The sequence below is a fragment of the Trachurus japonicus genome, chromosome 4 (assembly GCF_045865225.1).
Source record: "Trachurus japonicus isolate A0001 chromosome 4, Traja_1.0".
In the NCBI taxonomy this organism is placed as follows: Eukaryota; Metazoa; Chordata; class Actinopteri; order Carangiformes; family Carangidae; genus Trachurus; species Trachurus japonicus.
In genome coordinates, this window is record NC_140910.1 from 18015259 (window position 1) to 18035475 (window position 20217).

Here is a 20217-nt window from a genome sequence, read left to right on the forward strand (position 1 = left end):
TATTAGGGAGGACAGATGGAAGGTGACTGAGTGACTCCTCTCTTGTCCAAACAACAATTCCGGTAGGCCTATAATGCTCTTGTTTATTGACGCCCTCACGTACGCTGGTGTTTGTTTACTGGTTGCGGAAAAAAGGCGATTCATTCGGAAAAAGCGAGCGATACAGCGCGTCGCGGAGCCTGCGTGCATGGAGGAGAAGGCTACTGAGTGAGTTGGCTCTAGATAAACTGCTCTTTCCAACCAGTTGTTACACTGTAAAGGTTTCGTACATACGTGCACTTGAAGCGCTGTATTATTTCGGGACGGAACCTCATGTATGCGGAGAAAACAGCTGTTTAATAGGGTCAATTCAGCGCCGTTTACTGTCTGTGTCCTGTATATGCACTAGTTGAGCTAAGTGGGGGAGAGCAGAGACCTCTATATGAGGGGGCATCTACTGCACTGTCCATTCTTCCATCAACTTTATGTGAAAAGCACAGTGACATGATACATTTTATGTTTACAGACAGGGGCGTCACTAAGTTTTAAGGACGGGGGGGCTTAGCCCCCAGGAGATGCACAAGATGTGAGCATATGTGGTGCACGAGCACAAATATTTCACAAACAAAGACTGTGAAATTTTTTCTAAAAAATTTTGGACAGATTTAACAAAGAGCATACGGTGTAAAGTTTAGGCAACCATTAGTTTTATTTCAGTCTTTTTTATTTATTTAAAGAAAGCTAAGACCTGTGAGATTACTACAGACATGTCTGGAGTAGGCTACTGTAGAAAATGTAAATTTTTCATCTCTGCCTAGTAAGAATACTAACAAAAATCACATTAGAGTAAAATCTACCTTTGAATCATGGGATATCAGGCAAATGAATAAGTAATGTGTAGGCTAACTGTGTAAAAGTAGATGCTAAAAAAAATGAACCTGAGCAATTTTGCAGCTGTTTTATTATCAGAGATACGTATGTCCAGGTGGAATTTGACCTTTGGAAAACTAATTAGGCTATATTTCACTAATAGCCGGTGTCATAATATTCACTCCATCCAAATACAACTGTTTTTGGCTCATTTTGATTTCACCTAGACCTCTTCATATTTTCCCATTCAAAGAAGACCATACAACCGAAATGAAGTTTGACACCAATATTTTACTCATAAAAAATATGCATAGAAATGTGAAATACTACACAAACCAACAACCAAAATTTGCTGCAACAAGGAGCAGTCAGATGTATGTTTGTGGTAACTATAAGGAAAAGCAAACAAACTTCCTGGGCCTGTTTCAAAGTGAGGAACACAGCTGACGCTCCAGAAGGAAGTCACCCAAAAATAGTAGGCTATAGCTATGGTAAAAAAGAGTGCACACTTCACCCTAGAAACCTGTTCATCTTTATGTTAACAACCAGGACCATCACATTGCATTTCAGACCCCCATTTTTTTTCGAGCTGGAATTAAACTTTATAATATAATATTTTTGCTACTCTGTGGCTGCTACGAATATGAGGAGCTAGTCTACTGTTTGTAATAGGTGGTGTGTTCTCATCAGAATTCAGTGAAGTTGGGTCTTCTCTGGATGATCACTAGTGATGATAATATCATAAAAATGGCATTAATCTAATATGATGTGTGTAGTTTTTATCTGTCAAAGTGCACCAGATTGAAGCCTTTTAATATAAAATTGCCCAAATTTCTGACGCCACCCCCCCGCGCACCACGACTATGACCTCGGTATTTCAAAAATCCTGGCTACGGCCCTGGTGGCTACTTTGACCTCTCTCTTTGTTCACATTCTTCTCCTCGGTACATTTCTCTGAGAGTGATGCTTGTTGACACATATTTGGACAGGCCAGAGCCTCTTCTATGGATGGAAGGTGTCCACACGCTTGTGAAGTTATCACCTCCAGCAGATCAAAGACTGTTGGCACATTATTTATGCATTGCTGAAAGGTGAGGCATTCAGTTGAAGTCAGGCAGCAAAGCATAGCTGCCCCTTATCCTGAAGTAATGACTTCCTCTTGATTGAGTGCTCCCAGTCAGATGCAGAGGCTCCTCCGCTTTGTGTTCGTTTTCATTGTTCACAGTAAACGGCCGCAATATGAGACACGACACCTTGAGAAAAAAGGTTCCATAAATAGTATAGGCTTTATAGCTTCATTTCATTACCATGTTACCGCTGCCAAATCCTTTAGCAGGAGAGGGCTTTTGTCATTTTTTTTTTTTTTTTTTGGCATAGAAAAGCAAACGGAAAAAACTCACCTATACTGTGTTGATTTCGCAACACTTGATCGAATGAATAGTGGCACAAATACACAGGACTAACTTCAGGGCTGCCTGCGTCCCACAGACTGTGTGGGTCCTTGTTTTTGTAGAAGCAACACAGTGGTGAGCCCGAGGCTACGCTTTTGCTTCTCTTCACTCCAAGGCCTATAGAAAGGAACAAGTTCGGCCTGTACATTTCAACAACAGCTTGCAACATCAGCTCGGCGATAAATGTACCCTCTGCCTTCACTATATTGATTATCTTCACTCTTGCATTATAAACTCTTTAAGTTATAGCTCAGGCTGATGTCAGACCTGGCTCAAGTTGTGCAGGAAAGAAGAGAGCAGCAGTAGTCCTGCTTACTCTCAACTGTTTTGTTTATCTCAGCAGTTTGTACTGATAATAAAACAGCATTAAAGGATCTGTGCCACTTTAAACAAATGTTCCTGATGACCAGTGGAAACGGATTTAAGTAACTTGCTCACTAAGGACTATTTTCACTCAAAGGTCATCCAGGATAAGTGGGGAAGAGGAGGTACACCTCGTCACTTTTTGAAGGACTAAGTGTTCTGCTCTGAAATAGACCACTGGGAGACTCAAATGACTCAAAAGGCTATATCAGCGAGCACTTGTGGTCGACGTTATTTATTTATTAATTTGAGGCCTGTCTACTGACACATCTGAGTGGTCTAATTGCTGCGAATTGACACCGGTTACTGTCCATAATGGGACCCTGGGAGTCTTTCCTAACCGCAGTTCATTCAGCTGCCCCTCGCTGCAACTTAACTGCTCTTAAAATGTCTGATTGCAACACGGGAGCTGTGGGGCGAGACAGGATTATCAGTCTTTGTTGTGTGACTGTGTCTATTATCCTGACCTCTATTCACAGTGGGCCCTTAGGAGTGTCGCTTCCAGCCACACAGCAAACTACCCCATCCCCGACAAACAACAAGTGAACCAGAGATCTCGCCCCGTCCCAATGCACTAGACACTTACAGCTCCAACACTGGGCCAAGCACTCCACTGCAGGTAAGGCTATCAAATCCCTATTGATTTAATAAAGATAAATTGGAGGCACTTCCTTATAATGTTATTTCAGCAGACTGGATTGATTGTTTGTGTTGACTGGTGATATTGCCACCAAGCTGGGTGACAACTGTTAGTTTAGGAAGTTCATTAGTACTGAAGAGCTGCACACATGTGTCTTTGATGGGCAGATAAAATGATGGACTTCTGGCTGCTTTTGGTGCACTGTGTTGTAAAAGATGCTGGTGAACTGTGAGAACTTGTTGTAGATGTGTTAGTGTGTGCAGGTAGTTCTGGTAAAGGGATGAGAACCTTGAAATTAGAATATTTCTTGCAAAGAAAAGGTAGCATATGTACCTTTATTTTGTATCTACAATAGTGTTGCTTTTTTCCCCCTGATATTTCTCATATTTCTTATATAGTTAAAATGACACTTGTTAAGTCAAATAACCTGTTGATTTTATAAACACAGATTCGATAATCTAACCGTTGTCTTTGGAGGATATTTTCTGAAACATTTCCATAAACTTTAACTATCACTTTCTACTTCTTAAGTTTCTGCCACTTCGTTATTATGATGGAACAATTTTAAAGTAAAAAGGAAACCCAAATTGTGTGGATATCTTTAATTAAAATGAACTTATTTTGTATTAAGCGGAATATTAAATTGCATTACGAGTATTTATTTTTGCTAGCAGAATTGGGGTCTTATTATATGTTTTGGTGGCCAACATTTAATTTGACATCTGAGAAAAGTGTTCAATACTGATAACAAAAATATAATAATGTTGATGGAGGAGTACCTCAGCTGGAGGGGAAATTTATCTATGAAAATCCTGTATCAGGAAATGCAGCTTAGTTTCTTTATAATTACATAAAATTAGTTTTTGTGTGGTCCCCTTTTTTTTTAGTAACATTTAATATAGTTATTTCCCTGGATGAAAATTAGGTTGCTATGCAGAAAAATGTCCAAAGCGTCTTCCCTTTGTGTCACTGACAAACAGTAGAATAGTGATGAACAATGCCAGAGGACACAAATAAGGATCCTCCCTGCTGCTCCCAGAGGTTTGTGGATTGAGGTCTGGCACGAACCAGCACGCAGGCGTAGGAAGCTTTGGTGCCATAAATACATTCCCATTAAAGTACAACTGATTAATTCATCATGTTTATTTTCATGGTGGATGTCATATAGCCTATATATAAACCTCCTGTAATCATAAAGATGTCAAAGACGCCCAAAGTTTTGAGGGCTTCTGCAGCTTATTTTCAGTATTAAATTTGACCTAAAACCTAAATACGCGCATGATGAATGAAGGATGAAGAGAGACAATGGATTGTTTTCCTTCTTTTTCCTTTGGTATTCGTATGGTCGATTGAAATGCCTATGCTGTCATGGCAGGTTAGAAAGAGGAAAGGCCATTGAAGTTAACATCATCATTCATTAAGTTTTTCAAAAACCAGTACGGTGTTGCTTTGGTTTTCCTTGAGCTGATTCTTTCAGGAAAACTGCGAGACCATATTCTTCTCCATCTGTCTTTGAGAACTTTCAACCACAGCAAGTGTGAATTCAATTTATTTCCGTGTGCCCTGATTCACCGCAAATTGCTTAATGGTTTGAAACTCACTCCTGACAGCACCATTAGAGAGTTGTACGGAGATAATTTCCAGTGAGGGCCATTAGACATGTTTTGTACTTGATGCAGTTTTTTTTTTTAATGAAGACTATTGAAATGGGGTCATCCTATGAATGTGCTCTGTTGGACAAAAGTGGAAAAAGAAAATATAAACCATTTTAAACCAGAATACTAATTGCAGAAACCACAGATTTTAGAAATAAAAAGAAAGAAGCATACATTTTAAGATGAAGGGCAGGGCAAACGGGGGCATCTGGAGGTTTCTTTCTCATCCAGTATATACATGGTGTAATTAGACAGTTGCTGAGAAAAAAAGTGGCAATGATTCGGCACCCAGTGGTTACAGGAAATAACCCTTTGAACCCATGTAGAGAGAAGAGTAGATTGTTACTGCTGAAGAATCTCAGACTTCCCCACTCTCTGGCCCATGGACTGTGGAGCCTCACTTATCCTCCCTCAGCCCACTACATCAGATGGGGATGATTGCAGCCCTGAAATCAATGAAACCACAAACCTTCCTGATAATATTCCCTCTTGGGGGGGCCGGTGCAAGATTCAGTCACTGTTTGTCCATCCACCGGACTCTGCAGTGGAGACATTTGTAGGCTCAGTTTGTGACTGGTACTCAGTGATTTAATGCCTAAATCATGTTAAACAAAAGTGATATTGATGGCAGATGCTGCTGAAACACATTTTAACAATCAGTATTTTATTCACGGAATAATTTACGATCTAGTATTTGATGACACAAAGTTAACATTTCTTTGATTTTTGTGCTTTTCATCCTTGAGTACTGAGCGGAAACACTCAGAAACACTTGTACATGATGACACTTCTGTTCTTTGGATTTGTGAGATCATGCCCCCTGGAGAAACATCCACAGATCTCTAAATGGACCGATTTGACAATATGAAAGTCTCTCCAGCCCTCCAATCAATCATCGCTTTCCACCGCATTATTCCCCAAACAATAAAACGACAATATCAGATTAATATATAGTCTGTTCTTGGCTGGGATTTATCCTTGTGGGGCGGGCAATGCCTCCTTGTTTGAAGTCACCAAGCAGTAAGAAGGATTTGGTTGACGGAGCACAGCGGGCCTTGAGATGTCTCCGCATTCGAGGTCACTGGTGGATAGCAAAGTTATCTAAAGCCCCAGTTTGCGTTGATTTCCCCCGCCATCCCAGAGTGAGTGTCAGAGATTAGTGGTGCATCCATCCTCCGTGACCTCTAGGAGCTAAAGAGATACTGTGTTGCCATCTTGTGACGTGTCAAACAAAGCAAGGGCAGGACTGTCATTTCAATGCTATGCTACGCCGCTGGATGGCCCTTTTGTTAAGCGCTTTAGAATGGCGGCCTTGTATGTAATTTCAGAATGTATGCACGATTATGGTCAACCCCCTCCTCCTCCGTCAGTCCGTGCACTTGCTGTTAGGGACTGCAAGATTTTTCTGCAGAGGCATGTTGTCTAGTGATATCACTGACAGCACGAACAGACTCGAGTTATGTGGGGATGTTTAGAAGAATTTGCAGCTCTGGAGCCTCTTGGGAGATCTCAAGATAATCTAAGGAGACTATTTCTGACACTTGAGACCTTTTTCGACATTGTCATAGTGATCCGATTTAATCTCTCTAGATCTCGGTTTTCTGTCTGTCAATTTCTGTAAAAAATTAATTTTGCCACTCATCTTTATACTGTCATTCGACAAAATCTTCATGTGAAGCTTCCAAAAGAAGCCACTCTTGAAATTGCTTGCGTTTATGAATCTCTCTACTTACCACAAATGTCATTTTTAATGGAAAAGAACATGGCCGTCTTGAAAAAGTAATTCAGCCGGTTCCTCTATTATTTTACTTTTTTGTATAATTGGTTATTTTAAAAAGGTCTATAGTCACATGATTAATTAAGGGGAGAGCTTCACACATGATTAATCAACCGTTATTAGAAATTCAGACTTGAGATTCCAGTTTTTCTTCGGTTTTGACTGACAAGCCAGTGGTGGAAATAGACAAAACTAATAGAAGTAGTGTCAAAATGTCAAATGGACCATCTCTGAGAACATCAACAAAATGTCTGTATTGAATCTCTCTGAGGCCTCAGTATTCCCTGGCCCAAACCACACAACTCCGTACAACCAGAAAACTGGCATAAAACCCTCAGTCAGATGTCTGACATTCCTATTTCTGAGGCTGTCAGGCCTTCTCCTGGTTCCAGTATTGTTTGATGTATAAATGGTTCCCCTAAGGAAGTGGAGTTATTCGAAACACCACAGATTCCATCCACCATGTTAAACGTGAACACGTCAGGCTAAAAAGCATATTATACTTCATCTTATGAAAATATCTGCTGAGATGTATGAAGGTGGGTGGGGGCACAGTTGAAGCATTATCTGAGGGAAGTCTTTCTGAATCTAAGCATTGATAGTGAAACCCTTGAAAGTCTCACTTTTAGTGATAAATGTAGAATCTCTGCGACAAAAAAATGTAGAGCAGCAGAAATCCACCTATTTTCTGGGTATATGCCTCCAAACGTCTCCAGTCAAATCATTTAGTCAATTTTGAGCGACTGTAGAAGTATGTGTTCAGCATATCTTGGTAGTTCTCACTCTGACACCGTCACTATGTTATTGTCACTGTCAAATCCTAACTCTGTCACATATACTATGAATAATGTCTATAATTACATGTAGTATTAATGCTTTTGGTGGTATATAGAACTAGTAAAGCCATCTCAGTAGCAGGGACATACAGAGCCTACTGGATGGACAAGTATGAGATGCATAAGCGTAAGATGCATTAGTAACAAAAAAAAAACAAAAAAACAGGAAATTCCCTCCAGCACTTTGGGGGTTTTTCCACAATTTAAATATCAGTGTACATGTGTACACATGTATACTCTTACTTTATGTATGTATCTGATCAACTGTTCTTTCTCTTGATGTAGATCTAGATCTGAATAATGAAATTAATGGTTCTGTACCAAAACGTCTGTGTCTGCTTTGTGAGAAAAAAACAAAAAAACTTCAGGTCAACTCATGCAAACTCTTTTTTTCTTTGACAAACAGTTTTGTTCCTGGAGATGTTTGTGTTTATACAAAATGATTGATTGCGCTGCATTATATACTGTATTTCAGAGAGTAATTTTCAAGTTATTTAGTTTTGAAATATTTGTGAATGAGGATGTAAGGTTTTTTGTAAACTGGATATAGTCTTGGACATATCTGCAGCACACACAGTTCCTGCTTGTGTGTGGAAAGGAGGAACTCTCGCTTTGCAGGAAGAAATAAAAACTCCAGAATCCTACACTATGCCAGACAGCAGAGGTGTCTTAATTCACCTACCTAATAGTGTGAGACATGGCCCTTCAGGTCATCAATTATATAAATTAATGATTTTAAAAACTGCAATTACACTAGGGGTCATGAATTATTTAGTAAGCACAAGAGGGATTAGAGGGACATTGTCCACTCTATAGCAGTGTCTTCAAGCAATGTGGTTTACGTCTGTCGATTGTCCTACATGGGCATTCGAGCACAATGAGGGAATGAATACATAACATACAAGACTATAAAATACACATCACACAGAGTTCATGAAATGGTTAGAACGAGAGGTGAAAGGGGTTAGGGATTAATAAAAGGAAAAACAAATGCTCTTTATTCTTAATTTGGCTTGCATTGTTTAGTTTCCACACAGGCGTCATATGCATTCAATGCAAAGAGATTGTAAATCAGGTTGACATTTGTCTGTATTGATTACTGACAATGAAGCCGGCTTATCTGTTCTGATTTGGTCATGTATACTGTAACCTGACATTCCTCGAGTTAAAGCAATATGACACTGTATTTCTGTGCTTTGTTTGGTTGAAACTTTGCTGGAGGATGTGGAGCAAAGACTTGAGAGCGTGCCTTACCTACAGTAAATACTCACAGTAAAGTGAAATAGGAGTTGCTTTTCATTAAGCCCATGCTCTTGACTGGCAAAAAGCTTGGTGTGTGATGGGTCAAGTTTATTGTGGAGGTGTCAGCAGGTCCATACAGCTAGACTGGGCTAGTGTAATAACCATATAATTCAAGCTGTCAGCCCCTTTCCATGTTGCAACATAGAGAAGAGGCTGTCCATCAAGTCCTGCAGCTTGCCTTTTTAAATGGCCCTTTTCAAGTGATACTAGCGGCTCCGGCACTTGCATTCCAGTTTCATGCATGGCATTTTCATTACATTACAATTTTAAGAGCACTTTGAGGGCTGTTTAAGTAGTGTTTAAAAGGAAACTATTCGTATTACTCTTAACTGAGTGGAACAGGCGGTCAGGACCTGAGTCATACTACCAATGATATGGTCTTTCCTCAATAAGGGCTGCAACAATATGCCTGGCAGTTAGGAGTTAATGATGAGTATTGGGAGGGATGACATTATCTGTTTAGCGTTCATCTCCAAGAGCGCTGCCACATAATGCGCTACCTGGGCCCAAGGCCGAATCTGTGTTCATACCTAGATAGGACCCCAGCTGTGTGTTCTGCCGAGATAGCAAGCCACAAAAGTAGCCATGACCAAAATGCTGATAATGGAATCAGTGACATTTGATGTGTTAGTTTAATCCCCACACTTTGAGACACACTCACTTTATTTATCAATTCATTTTGTGGATTTGCTTCACCTTGGCTAAGAAGGGTTTGGATTTGTGGCTGCAGGAGGACTTTCAGTTTATTTTTATTTTTTGTAATTCATATGAAACATGTCCTTGTTCAGTGTTTCTAACTTTTCTGCCCTGAAGGGAAAAGATTGATGTCAAGATATTGTTGCTGTTATTTTCAATTAATGAGTAACTTCACATAATAAAGCCACTCTGACCAGTGACTCCATATTCTCTGCAAGAGAGCATTTATCTTCATTGTCATTATTTTCATTAGATTACTTGACAAGGATAGCGTTCATTGATTAACAGAAAAATGATAAGGCAGAGATGGCATAAAAAATGATTTCTGACTACTGTCCCTGGTAAGATGCTTGAATGGCACAATAACAACAGAATCAAAATGATGCGTCTTACAAAAACCCTATGCAAAACAAAGATCTGCACAAAGCAGCGCAGTGCACATTCTCAAGTATTATACATGTGCTACAGTCATTAGCATGAGTTCAAATAAATATTGTATTGAAAAGGAATATTTATTTTATTTTAAAAAGATATATAATCTTAAAAAATCAAGTGACCCCATGTGGCATGCTGATCCCGAGGTTGAGAAGAGCTAATCCAATGCAGTAGCATCAGTGAGTGTTAAGCTAATCAGAGAGCGAGCTGCTATCTTTTGGTCTCCATGAGGATGAACAGTTCAATTATCCTGGCAGTGATGTTTTTATTGTAGGTTGCAACTAACCAGTTGGCATTAAAAGATCAATTTAAAGACATCCTTTTATGTTTGTCGTTGAAAGCCGGACATGGAGCAGCCACACTGAAGCTTTTAGTGGTATAGGAATCATTAGAAAATATTCTAAAAATATATTTTACAACTAAATCTTCATTAATGAGAAAAAACACTTCAATAAGGCAATAGAAGATGCTGAAAATGAAAAATCAATGAATAAGCTGTACGCAAGAGCTCAGTTATCACAGGCTGCTACCATACATGATGCATGGCCTTATTTGAGCTGCATGAGATTACTATGCAAGAACAGTGGGCTTTCTTCCTTGAATCCACTTCAGAGCAGACTGTTTTCAGATGCCTTTCCAAGTTCTACTACATGGCATGATTAATTCAGCCATAATGTATGTTAATGTATGTTAATCTGTGTCAGTGATATGCTAACTAATACCTAACTCCCACAATCCAACTTGTCCATGGAGGTGGCAATACGTAGTCATCGGAGGAGGTGCCATGTTGTGTGTTTATACGTTTGTCCTGGCGCTCTTTGTAAGTCGTTTGTCACGAGGCATGAGGCTTTTATTATTGTCCAGCACTGTCACAAAATTATAAAATGGGTGCACGATTCATGTTGCAGATCATATCCATGTGAAAGATGATGGTGTCAGATTCATGTAGTCTTATTGTGTTTATTTGCTTTTGTGAAAATGTTTCATGCCGTAATCAAAATGGCTGATTGTCCTTCTGTTTAATTTGTATGCTGATTTTAATTGTGTGCACACATGCTCTGGACTGCTGAAAATGTGCAGAATTCACAAATTGTAATGTAAACAGTGATCATATGTGTATTTATAGCCTGAGCCATCCTACCCGGAGTTGTTTTCAAATGCATAACATCCCCAAGCAATATGATCTCTATATTAACAGTAGATGGCACCAAGTCATCATGATGTAAAGGGTGAGATTTAAGTCAACTATTATTTTGAGTCCAGTCTCACCGTGAGTAATTGGGTTATGGAAGGAGAGAGAGAGGGAGAGGATATCTTGCCACCCGTATCCATGGGATGGAATGATTTTACAGCATTTTTTGTACATCAGACTTCCAAATATAGAAATGAAAACGCAAAAGCATACCAATGCAGTTAAGCTCATTTGAAAAATTGGACAAGAAATAAACAAATGGGAAAAAAAGAATCGCAAAACAAAGCAGTCTGTAGTCAGATCAGCTACAGATGCAGTTTGGCAGTAGCCATGCTGATATTATATAGCTGATGTTTATTGGAGCTGAAAGTTCATTGTTTGCATTACTACAGTAGATTTGTTAAGTGTGAGATGCTCCCTAGAAGGGCTGCTTAAGTGTACAAATACACCAAACACAATCAGTGTGAAATATGCTGCAGCAAATGTCAGGGATAAGAGATTATTTTGGTTTGTTGACGATGACTCTTGAGTCTTGACTTGACTTGAATGCTTTAGGCTTCTGTGTCTGTACTTAAATAGGTTGAAGGCTTTGATCATAAATATTTGACTCTTTTAGTTTTGATGCAATGAAAAGAAACCCAAGCACAACACTTTTCTTCAATACAGTTATTATTTATTGTCCCTTACTTTAGAGTTCATGGTCAAGCCACCCTGTCTGGGTGAGGACATGTGCATTCATGTAAAAATGACTTTGGAGTTAATAATGTGCAGCCCAACACCCAAGTGAATATTTTATGATTCTATTCCACTCTATTTGTCTTGGTTTGTGACAATCAAGCCATTGGAAAACAGTTATCAATTATTCAATTATTGCTCAACACGCTCATCAAAATTGATCAGAATGGTCAAATGACAAGACACCTAGTAATACAGGGGGAAAAAGCTGTTGAACATTTTTGTTTTCATAATTAAATTTTTGAAGACAATGTGAAAACATTGGAATTAATGAGGACAAGATACAAGATGTTTGATAATGATATTGTTGGATCGGGGCAGAATGAACCAGGAGAAATGATATGGGATCGTAAACTCTTCAAGGTAAAGACTGATTGCTTTACAATGTTTTTTTTCCTTCTTTTTTTGGTCTTGTGTCTCTTAAGTAACCCTAACCCCAACCCATTATTTGTTAGAAGATTGTAACAACATTTATCGTTTAATTAGAAAGTAATAGTTTGATTAATAGATTCTCTATTTTTCTACTTCCCCCCCTTTTTTTAATAAAACAATTTGCACTGCACATTTGGTGCAGTTGAATATTTCTTGAGCACCATCAAATGCTAGGGCTCATGTGACATAATTTTCGAATGTCAGAACAGAGGTTTAGTTTGATAGAAAAAGCTCTTTGCAAAAAGGTTACATGAATAACATTTGGATTTAATTTTATTTTCCCTACTAAGATTTATAGTACATGGCAATTTTTAACTTCCTGTTTCATTTCTCTTCATCAGCTTCTTTTTTTAAAATGCAAACTATTAATGATGAGGAAAACACCGCTTGCATTCGTACTCATAAACACTCTGGCCATTTGCTTAGTCAATGTTGTAAAAGATAATGACATGTTGAAAATAAATGAGCCCACTCATAATCATGCCTAATCTGCCATTACAGCCCTTCTTGCGACAGACATTAATCACGTCTGAATCCAATGGGATATTTTATTTGCAGTGCCTCAGGATAGGTAAGCGAATGTAGACACTTCAGCCACATCTCAGTTGCACCAACCATAATACAATGACCACTAATTGCTAATTATGAAATTCTCTGATGGGCAGAAGCACAGTGGGTTCATCCCATTATTGTTTATTCCTCATTATGTTGAGCTTTGTGCTAATGATTCCATTTTATTCACAGTATACACTGAAGAGTTAACCTACAGTTATGTGCAATATACTATATATTTTGGAGGCTGGATATAGTCATTGCACATAGGTCAGGACAGCACAAAAACAAAGCTTTAAAAAGAGTGTTTTCAACTGTGTTTCATAGCCTTAATTGAATTTAAACGATTGTTTGCTTAGAGGACCATAAAGTCCCTCAACAAAATGTCTCTTGAATGGAGCCATAACATCAAGTGAAGTCTTTAAAACAGTCAAGGAAACATAACAACAAATCTCCGAACAGCTCAACTGTAAAAGGTAATTGTTATTGTTGGTGGAAAACTCTTTCACAAAGCAATTCAGCTTTGAACCAAGACGAAATCTAAGCAAATATATGGAATGCAATTTTGCAGCTTAGTTTTGTTTCCGCAATTCCCAAATGGTCACCCTCAGGATAGACTAAAGATTGCACCACAGCAGGGCCACTAATGACTTTAATAGTTTTAGAGTTGCGAAAATACTGCTCAACAACCAGCACTGATCATACTATCTGAGTTTTGAACTGGCAGCGTAGACAATTACCACATATCGATGCCCTAATACATACATAGAGTTTCACAGTATGGTCCCTGCCACATGTTGTTTCCAGGAGGCACAGAGATAGAGAGGACAGCAGATCAAACTGGCAGGGCCACTCTTTGGCACTTCTGCTGCCAGACAGTATCGTTACTAATGACTCCTAAACCTGTCATCAATTTCCATCACACCATCTGCTGGCTGCCCTCTGCGCATTACAGGTTTATGTAAAAGTCATTAACTCTATTTAGATATAGAGATGCATGAGCCAATAACATCAATGCAGGAAGGATGTGAAGAATGTCTCAATCAACTCCTCAGTTAGCGTTGACCTCCATGAATTTGAAACCTTTAGTCAAAGTCATGTGCGTTTTGGGAAAATACTTTGGAAACACACCTGAAGACAATGTTGAGGTATCCATCAGAATATCTTTAGAAAACTTGATGGGAATTGAAAAAAAGATGAAGCCTCATAGAATCAGATATTCTGCTACTTTGAACCTGCTAATGTATCCCAAATTTACTTTGTCACAACATCATGTTGTTACATAATGACATTTGCAGTTGCGATGTTCTGGAGCAAGTCATTTCTTTGCAGGCATATGAGCTTCAGCTCATTTATTAAAGTAGGACACCCCTGTGGAGCCTGCCGTTCTGCTCTGCAGTGTTGTTGTACAGTACAAGAAGCGTGACGTGACAAGAATAGCAATTTGTTCAAGGAGGCATTTTGCTCACTGTTTGAAAGTAACCTCTTAAGTGTATGGCTACATGTTTCTTGTTCTTACTGAGGCAGAGACCACATTTTCAGGGAACTCCTTCAGGTCAGCTTTGTCCCCACCTTCACATAAATATAAAGAGGACGCACTCTCTAATAACTCAGGTAAAGCGAAGAACAACGGACAAACTTGTGAACCCTTCTACAAGATGTCCATTGACACTTAAATAATGAACTTAATGATGAGGTTTTACAAAAAAAAGATCCTCAACATTAAATATTCATTGCAAGTTTTTCAGTAAAAAAAAATCATTAGTTATTACTAATTAAATATTTATCATGCAAAAGTCAGCTTTTTGCAGCCATTTGTGATGGGTGTTGTTTCATCAGATTTGATTGGCATCATCTTGAAATTACAATTGCTGTCTTTTTTTTCTTTTGGGGCTTTTTGCCTTTAATGGACAGGAGAGTTGAGAGACAGACAGGAAATGGGAGGCAGAGAGGAGGGGTTAGGGATAGGGCCGCTTGGCGCGGGATTCGAACCGGGGTCGCCTGCAATGAGTCCTGCCTCAATACATGGGGCGGGTGCTCTACCAACTGAGCTAAACACCTCCCCCAATTGCTGTCATTTTGAGTAAAATCTGGCTAATCCTGATTAGTGTATGAAAGTATGTGACATTTTTGAACCTGCCCAATTCAAAACAGTGAGAAAAGCACGTTATACAGAAATCAATAATGTGACATGAAAACTAGACTAGGTTGACCAGATAGTCGTTTTTCTCATACAGCCCCATCACTAAGAAGCAAATGAGAAAATAGCTTTTCTGCTCTATTTTTAAAGTTTGGAATGAGCAGTCTACCAATCAATTCAGTCCCAAAGTTTCAAAATCTCTGCACTGCTTTACATCAAAGTCCGATAAAATGAAAAGCTTTGTATGTCTCTAAATCATAGCCATAGTCTTTCAGAAGGTTTGTTTAGTCAAAGCTTCTTTGGAAGTTTCACTGTAGAGACCAAAGCTACAGGACATGTATTCTTTTCCAGCAACCCATGGGATTGTCTCAATCAATTTAGTTTCACCTGTCCTGTTCATTGCATACAAATGACTTGGTAGGAAAGCTGATTTAAATATTGGAGAGTTGATGTTTGTCTCACCCATGGCCGTTTAGTGGGCCTCGAAAGATACATCCACAGTAGCAATGGATCTTTGTTGTAGAGCAGATAGCTTCACTGTGACTGGTCACAATAGTCCTTTTAGTATTAATATGTTGTCATCTATTTGCATAGAAATCGTGGTAAGAGTGCTGTTTTTCTCAACCAGATTCCAAAGCAGATACCGGGATTAATAGGATTTTAGTGGCTCACATTTTGTGTTTTGTAGTTGAAAGTGACCTTCTGTGTACAAGCAGTTTTTTCTTTTAAATTAGTTTGTTATTGAGAAAGAAATAATTCATTCAAAAACATGACTTTGGTTGAAACTTGAGTAAAAGTTTCCAGCATTTCTTCCGTATGACATTTACAACACAGTGAGATACGGTATCTCATATTATCCATCCATCCATCATTCATTTTTTATGTGATTGCTTGAGGGCAAAGAATGAAAAAGAACAGAATTCAACTGCAGTTAGATTTTTCAGGTTTTCATCATTTTGCGTTATCAAGAGGAGTCATTTTTGCATCAAGTTTGCAATGGCCATAATTTGATTGAATCTATGCCACCAGCTCAACTATTACACTCCAAAACACCTCTGTTCCTCTACACTTCTTCATTTCTGACATTCCAATTATCTTTGCATCAATCATTAAAATCTATTAACATTTCATGTGTTTTTATGGATTATCTTATGCTGCAGTTCTAGTCTTAACGCTAAAAGATTTTCCTGACAGAATAAAATTTTTACTGCTCATTATATTTGATTCCGTTTTTCACTATATCAAACAATGTCCAATACACTTTCGTTGTTTTATGATGCACAGCATAATTAAAATTTAAGGTATTTTCCTCCTTGCAGCCAAGTCAGAGGAAATAACGATGATTGTGACTGCATCTTTTTTTCCTGAAGCTTGCAATGTTCAAATGGAAGCCACAGATGTGTTGCATTATTAACCTTCAAGATCTGCATCAGAAGTACATTTTTGGGGCTTTATGGCCTCTTTGATAGGACAGTAGAGATGGACAGAACATGGGGAGAGAGAATGGGGGACTGACATGCAGTAAATCATAGTTCCAGTCAGGAGTTGAACCGGCGATCTCCTGCTCAGGGGCCTATATGGGACGTACTCCAAAGTATTACCAAACAAATCTTATATCATAAACCACATTGTTAAAGTAATTAAATCTACTTCTATAACAACTGACATGGCAAAATCCCAATCATGCATCATTTCCAAGCACATGAAATGAAAATGAGGATAACATTTGAATTATCAAATGATGTGTATATATCATTGATTAATTGCTTGAAAGCTTTACAAAGTGGTGACATTGTCCTGATATTTGTGAAACTGTTAGCAAGTAATATTTTTCAATTTCATTTTGAAAAATATCTAATCATGAAGAAGTTTTATAAATCCAGAGCAATCCTTTTGTTCATTGGTAACTGCATTGCTAAGTTTCCTGTACAGTACCACAACATAAATACTTAAATATATGCTATTTATATTCCACCTTAATGCACTGCGCTGCTCACCAAACAAATCCTGTTGTGAAGAAATGTTTTGTTCTTCAGTTACTCTTCCATCTGAAGTTGTCACTCTTTCAGTTAAACCCCATGGTAAGATTCATTACATCCAGGAACGGGCTCAGTACTGAGTAACTAGCTCATGGTGGCTTTTAAAGGCATTCAACCTCCGCCACAACAGGAACCTGAAACTCTACACCATATCCATTAAGTGCATAACTTAGCATGGACAACACTCCCCTGAATTAACTTGATAGCATTATATTTGTCAGCAGAGGATCAGTGCCAGGGTTAAACCTGGGTCTAATTTCTAATATTGTGTCAAAAGTGGACTGAGATTAAAGGTACATTGAGTGTTTTGGGGGCTTAGATGGGCAAGAAAAAAACTTGAATAAAAAAGTTTGAATCATATACATACAGTACATATATTACCACAGGGTGCAAAAAGAATCAAAGAGGAAAAAAGACTGTCAAGTCCAGTGTGGTTTGGTTTGCGCCCACTTGCTGATTTTTCAAACTTTGTACATGTGGTTGAATTGAGTACACTCAAGTACATTACTTCAGAACAGTTCTGAAGTACTTTGTAGTTTTCTCCTATAAACTAAAATGTATGAACCTGTCCTGTGTAACAAATATGAATACATTGAGTGGGAAAACCCAAGGTCTCATTTGCGGTGTTTGTGGTTTAAGTCACTTTTACTCTCTTGCTCACCCAAGTTAGTCATTCGTTTAATCACTTTACACCTTTCATATTCCTCCACACTCTTATTCCTCCTTACTGGCTTTTGCTGCTAATGTAAAAGAGAGGCCACTGAGACCTTTATCTGAAAAAGAGCAGATTGCAAACTGTTGCTTTTCACAGATACAAATACATGTTAACTGTTTTGAAATGAAATTAACTGCAAGAAGAAGAAAAAATGAATGAAGGTCCTTGGGAAAATAATGCTCCCTTTTTATTTTCATGTAATGAAGAAAAAAAAAACTGCTCAGTGCCAGTCAAAGAGATTGATTTCCATGTTCGCAGGGGGGTCAGCTTTCATATCAAAGACGCTGAGATGTGATTTTGATTATGACTGCTCCAGTGACACCCTACTGAGATGATGTTTTTGGTTGCTGTCTCAGACATTTGAAATTGCTTAACCAACAAAACAAACTGACAGACAGACAGACGAACAAACAGCAGAGTAAAACCAATCTTAGTTTCCTTTCAGGTGTAACTTGACTAAATAAGAGCTTGTATGGTACTCAGAGGTTACAAAAGTTCTCATTTCACTGTAGAGCAATTGTGGTGTTTAGAGAAGTGGTATTCTTATTTTCCTCCTTTGTATTGTGACAGAGATCTTCTCTCAATGCTGCTGTGAAGACATCCAATTAAAATCAGAAAATATGGCCTTTTAGTTCGAGGTTACAGCTCCCAATGGTTCTCTGCTAACAATATTTTCATGGACAAATGTCTGTCGATGGAAATAAATATACTTTTCTGTGCTAAGCGAATTCAGCCGCTCTCTGTGTCTGATTCCAAATAATGGCAAGCCTCATTACAAGGCAGCATTTTCCACAGTAGTGTGGTTATGGTTGTATAGTTTGGTACGTCAACAATGTGATGTATTGGTAAAAAGACCACTGTACAGTTACAGGTGAGAAAATGTGAGAATCAGTTTTGCGGGCAGTGCAGACAAGTTTGTAAAGCTTTTCATACTTCAGAACAGTAAAACTTCAACTTGTTCAATGGTGAGTGGGAAAAAATATAAAACTCTGAGCCGTCTCCATTGCGGTCTGTAATTAACATCCTTTCAGAGGTCCATGCCATTAGACGCAAATGTGTATAATTAATCACCTCAAATTAAATCCATGGTGATGCAGTCATTTTGTGATTGATCATTTTGAACAGTGAGGTCATTGTGGACACTGAAAATCAATGGTGGTGTCACAAACGTCTCAGTCATTAAATGCAACGGGTGTTCCAACAGTAAACTGACGGACATTTGGTCTGCGAATGCGTTACACCTTGTATGAATTAGTTCAGCTTTGCCTCCATGCCTGTAATTACTGCCCCCATCTGAATGGGCTTAGCGTGCCAGTGTGAAGGAGTCCCAGTGGGGCCCAGCGTGGGTCCTTTCAGCTCTGTATATTCCAGCCCTGCCATTTCAAAAAAAAAAAAATGTATTACCGCTTGCAGCTCTGGTAAATGTCATGCCATTCTCTCCTGTGTGGGAGGAATTGCAGCTATGGCGGTGGTCAAAGAGCCCCAGCCCTCAAACCAACAGGAGGCTGGGCATTTTGAGAAATGGGAATAGATGAGCAAACAATACATCTTGGTCTTTTTTTTTTTTTTTAAGAAAAAAAATACAGAGAGGGAGAGAGGGGTGGACATAAATGCATTGGATATAACAGAATTAGCTGGATTATTGAAAGCAGTCATAATAAGTGTTGCCATGTGAAATTTGAATCTGTTACTTCTTTATCAGGTATGAACCCATTTCACCCAGTATTATTCCACCCCGTTGCCTAGAAATTACATGTATATACTGCTAATTAGTTTAGCCAAATACATTTTTAAACAAACATAATTGCTGCTCACTGGCAACATGTTTTTATACTTATGGAACTACTATGTACTGCACAGAAGCTGTAGGTGTGGGATGGTGAACATATCTGGGTTCTCATGTGTTAGGTTTGGGTTGCTACAACACTTTGATTAAGGTTAGAAAAGGATGTTGTTTGAGGTGGAATATCAAAGAGTTCACACATCCTGTCTTGTGCATCTTGCCAGCAGTGAGCTTGTGATGATTTACCCGAAGGAAGTGAGGCCTTCTACTGTATTTAACCTTAACCCAAGAGCTTTTGAGAACCTACACTAAACTGTGAAGCTCTCCATACACTGTGGTTACAAGCAGATTGTGAATATGTTCAATATGACCATTTGGTGACATTTCTGCTCTCTCAGAACTTAACCCATTATGAGACAAAGCCACATTTCCAACGCCATGCACTTAGTAAAAGACCTTTTCGAAGGTAAATAAGTGCATCTCTACCAAGGAGAAGAAAATTCTCATCCCTGAGGCCTTGTTTTTCATAGAAATGAAATATGAAATTTGCTTGTGTGACTTGTGTATCAGCTATGTACTGACACTCTGCTGTCAGACGTGATGTGGTCAGGATAATGCTTTCTGG

General features: G+C 38.7%; 1 protein-coding gene across 1 annotated transcript in view; it reads left to right on the plus strand.

The window, feature by feature from the left end:
- The first annotated feature begins 3142 nt into the window (after positions 1-3142).
- The window catches only part of adgrl2a (adhesion G protein-coupled receptor L2a), a 197003-nt gene continuing 179928 nt past the window's right edge, over positions 3143-20217 (plus strand). The window contains exon 1 of the mRNA XM_085774490.1: positions 3143-3282. The gene's annotated coding sequence lies outside the window, so the exon portion shown is untranslated. The remainder of the gene's footprint in view (positions 3283-20217) is intronic.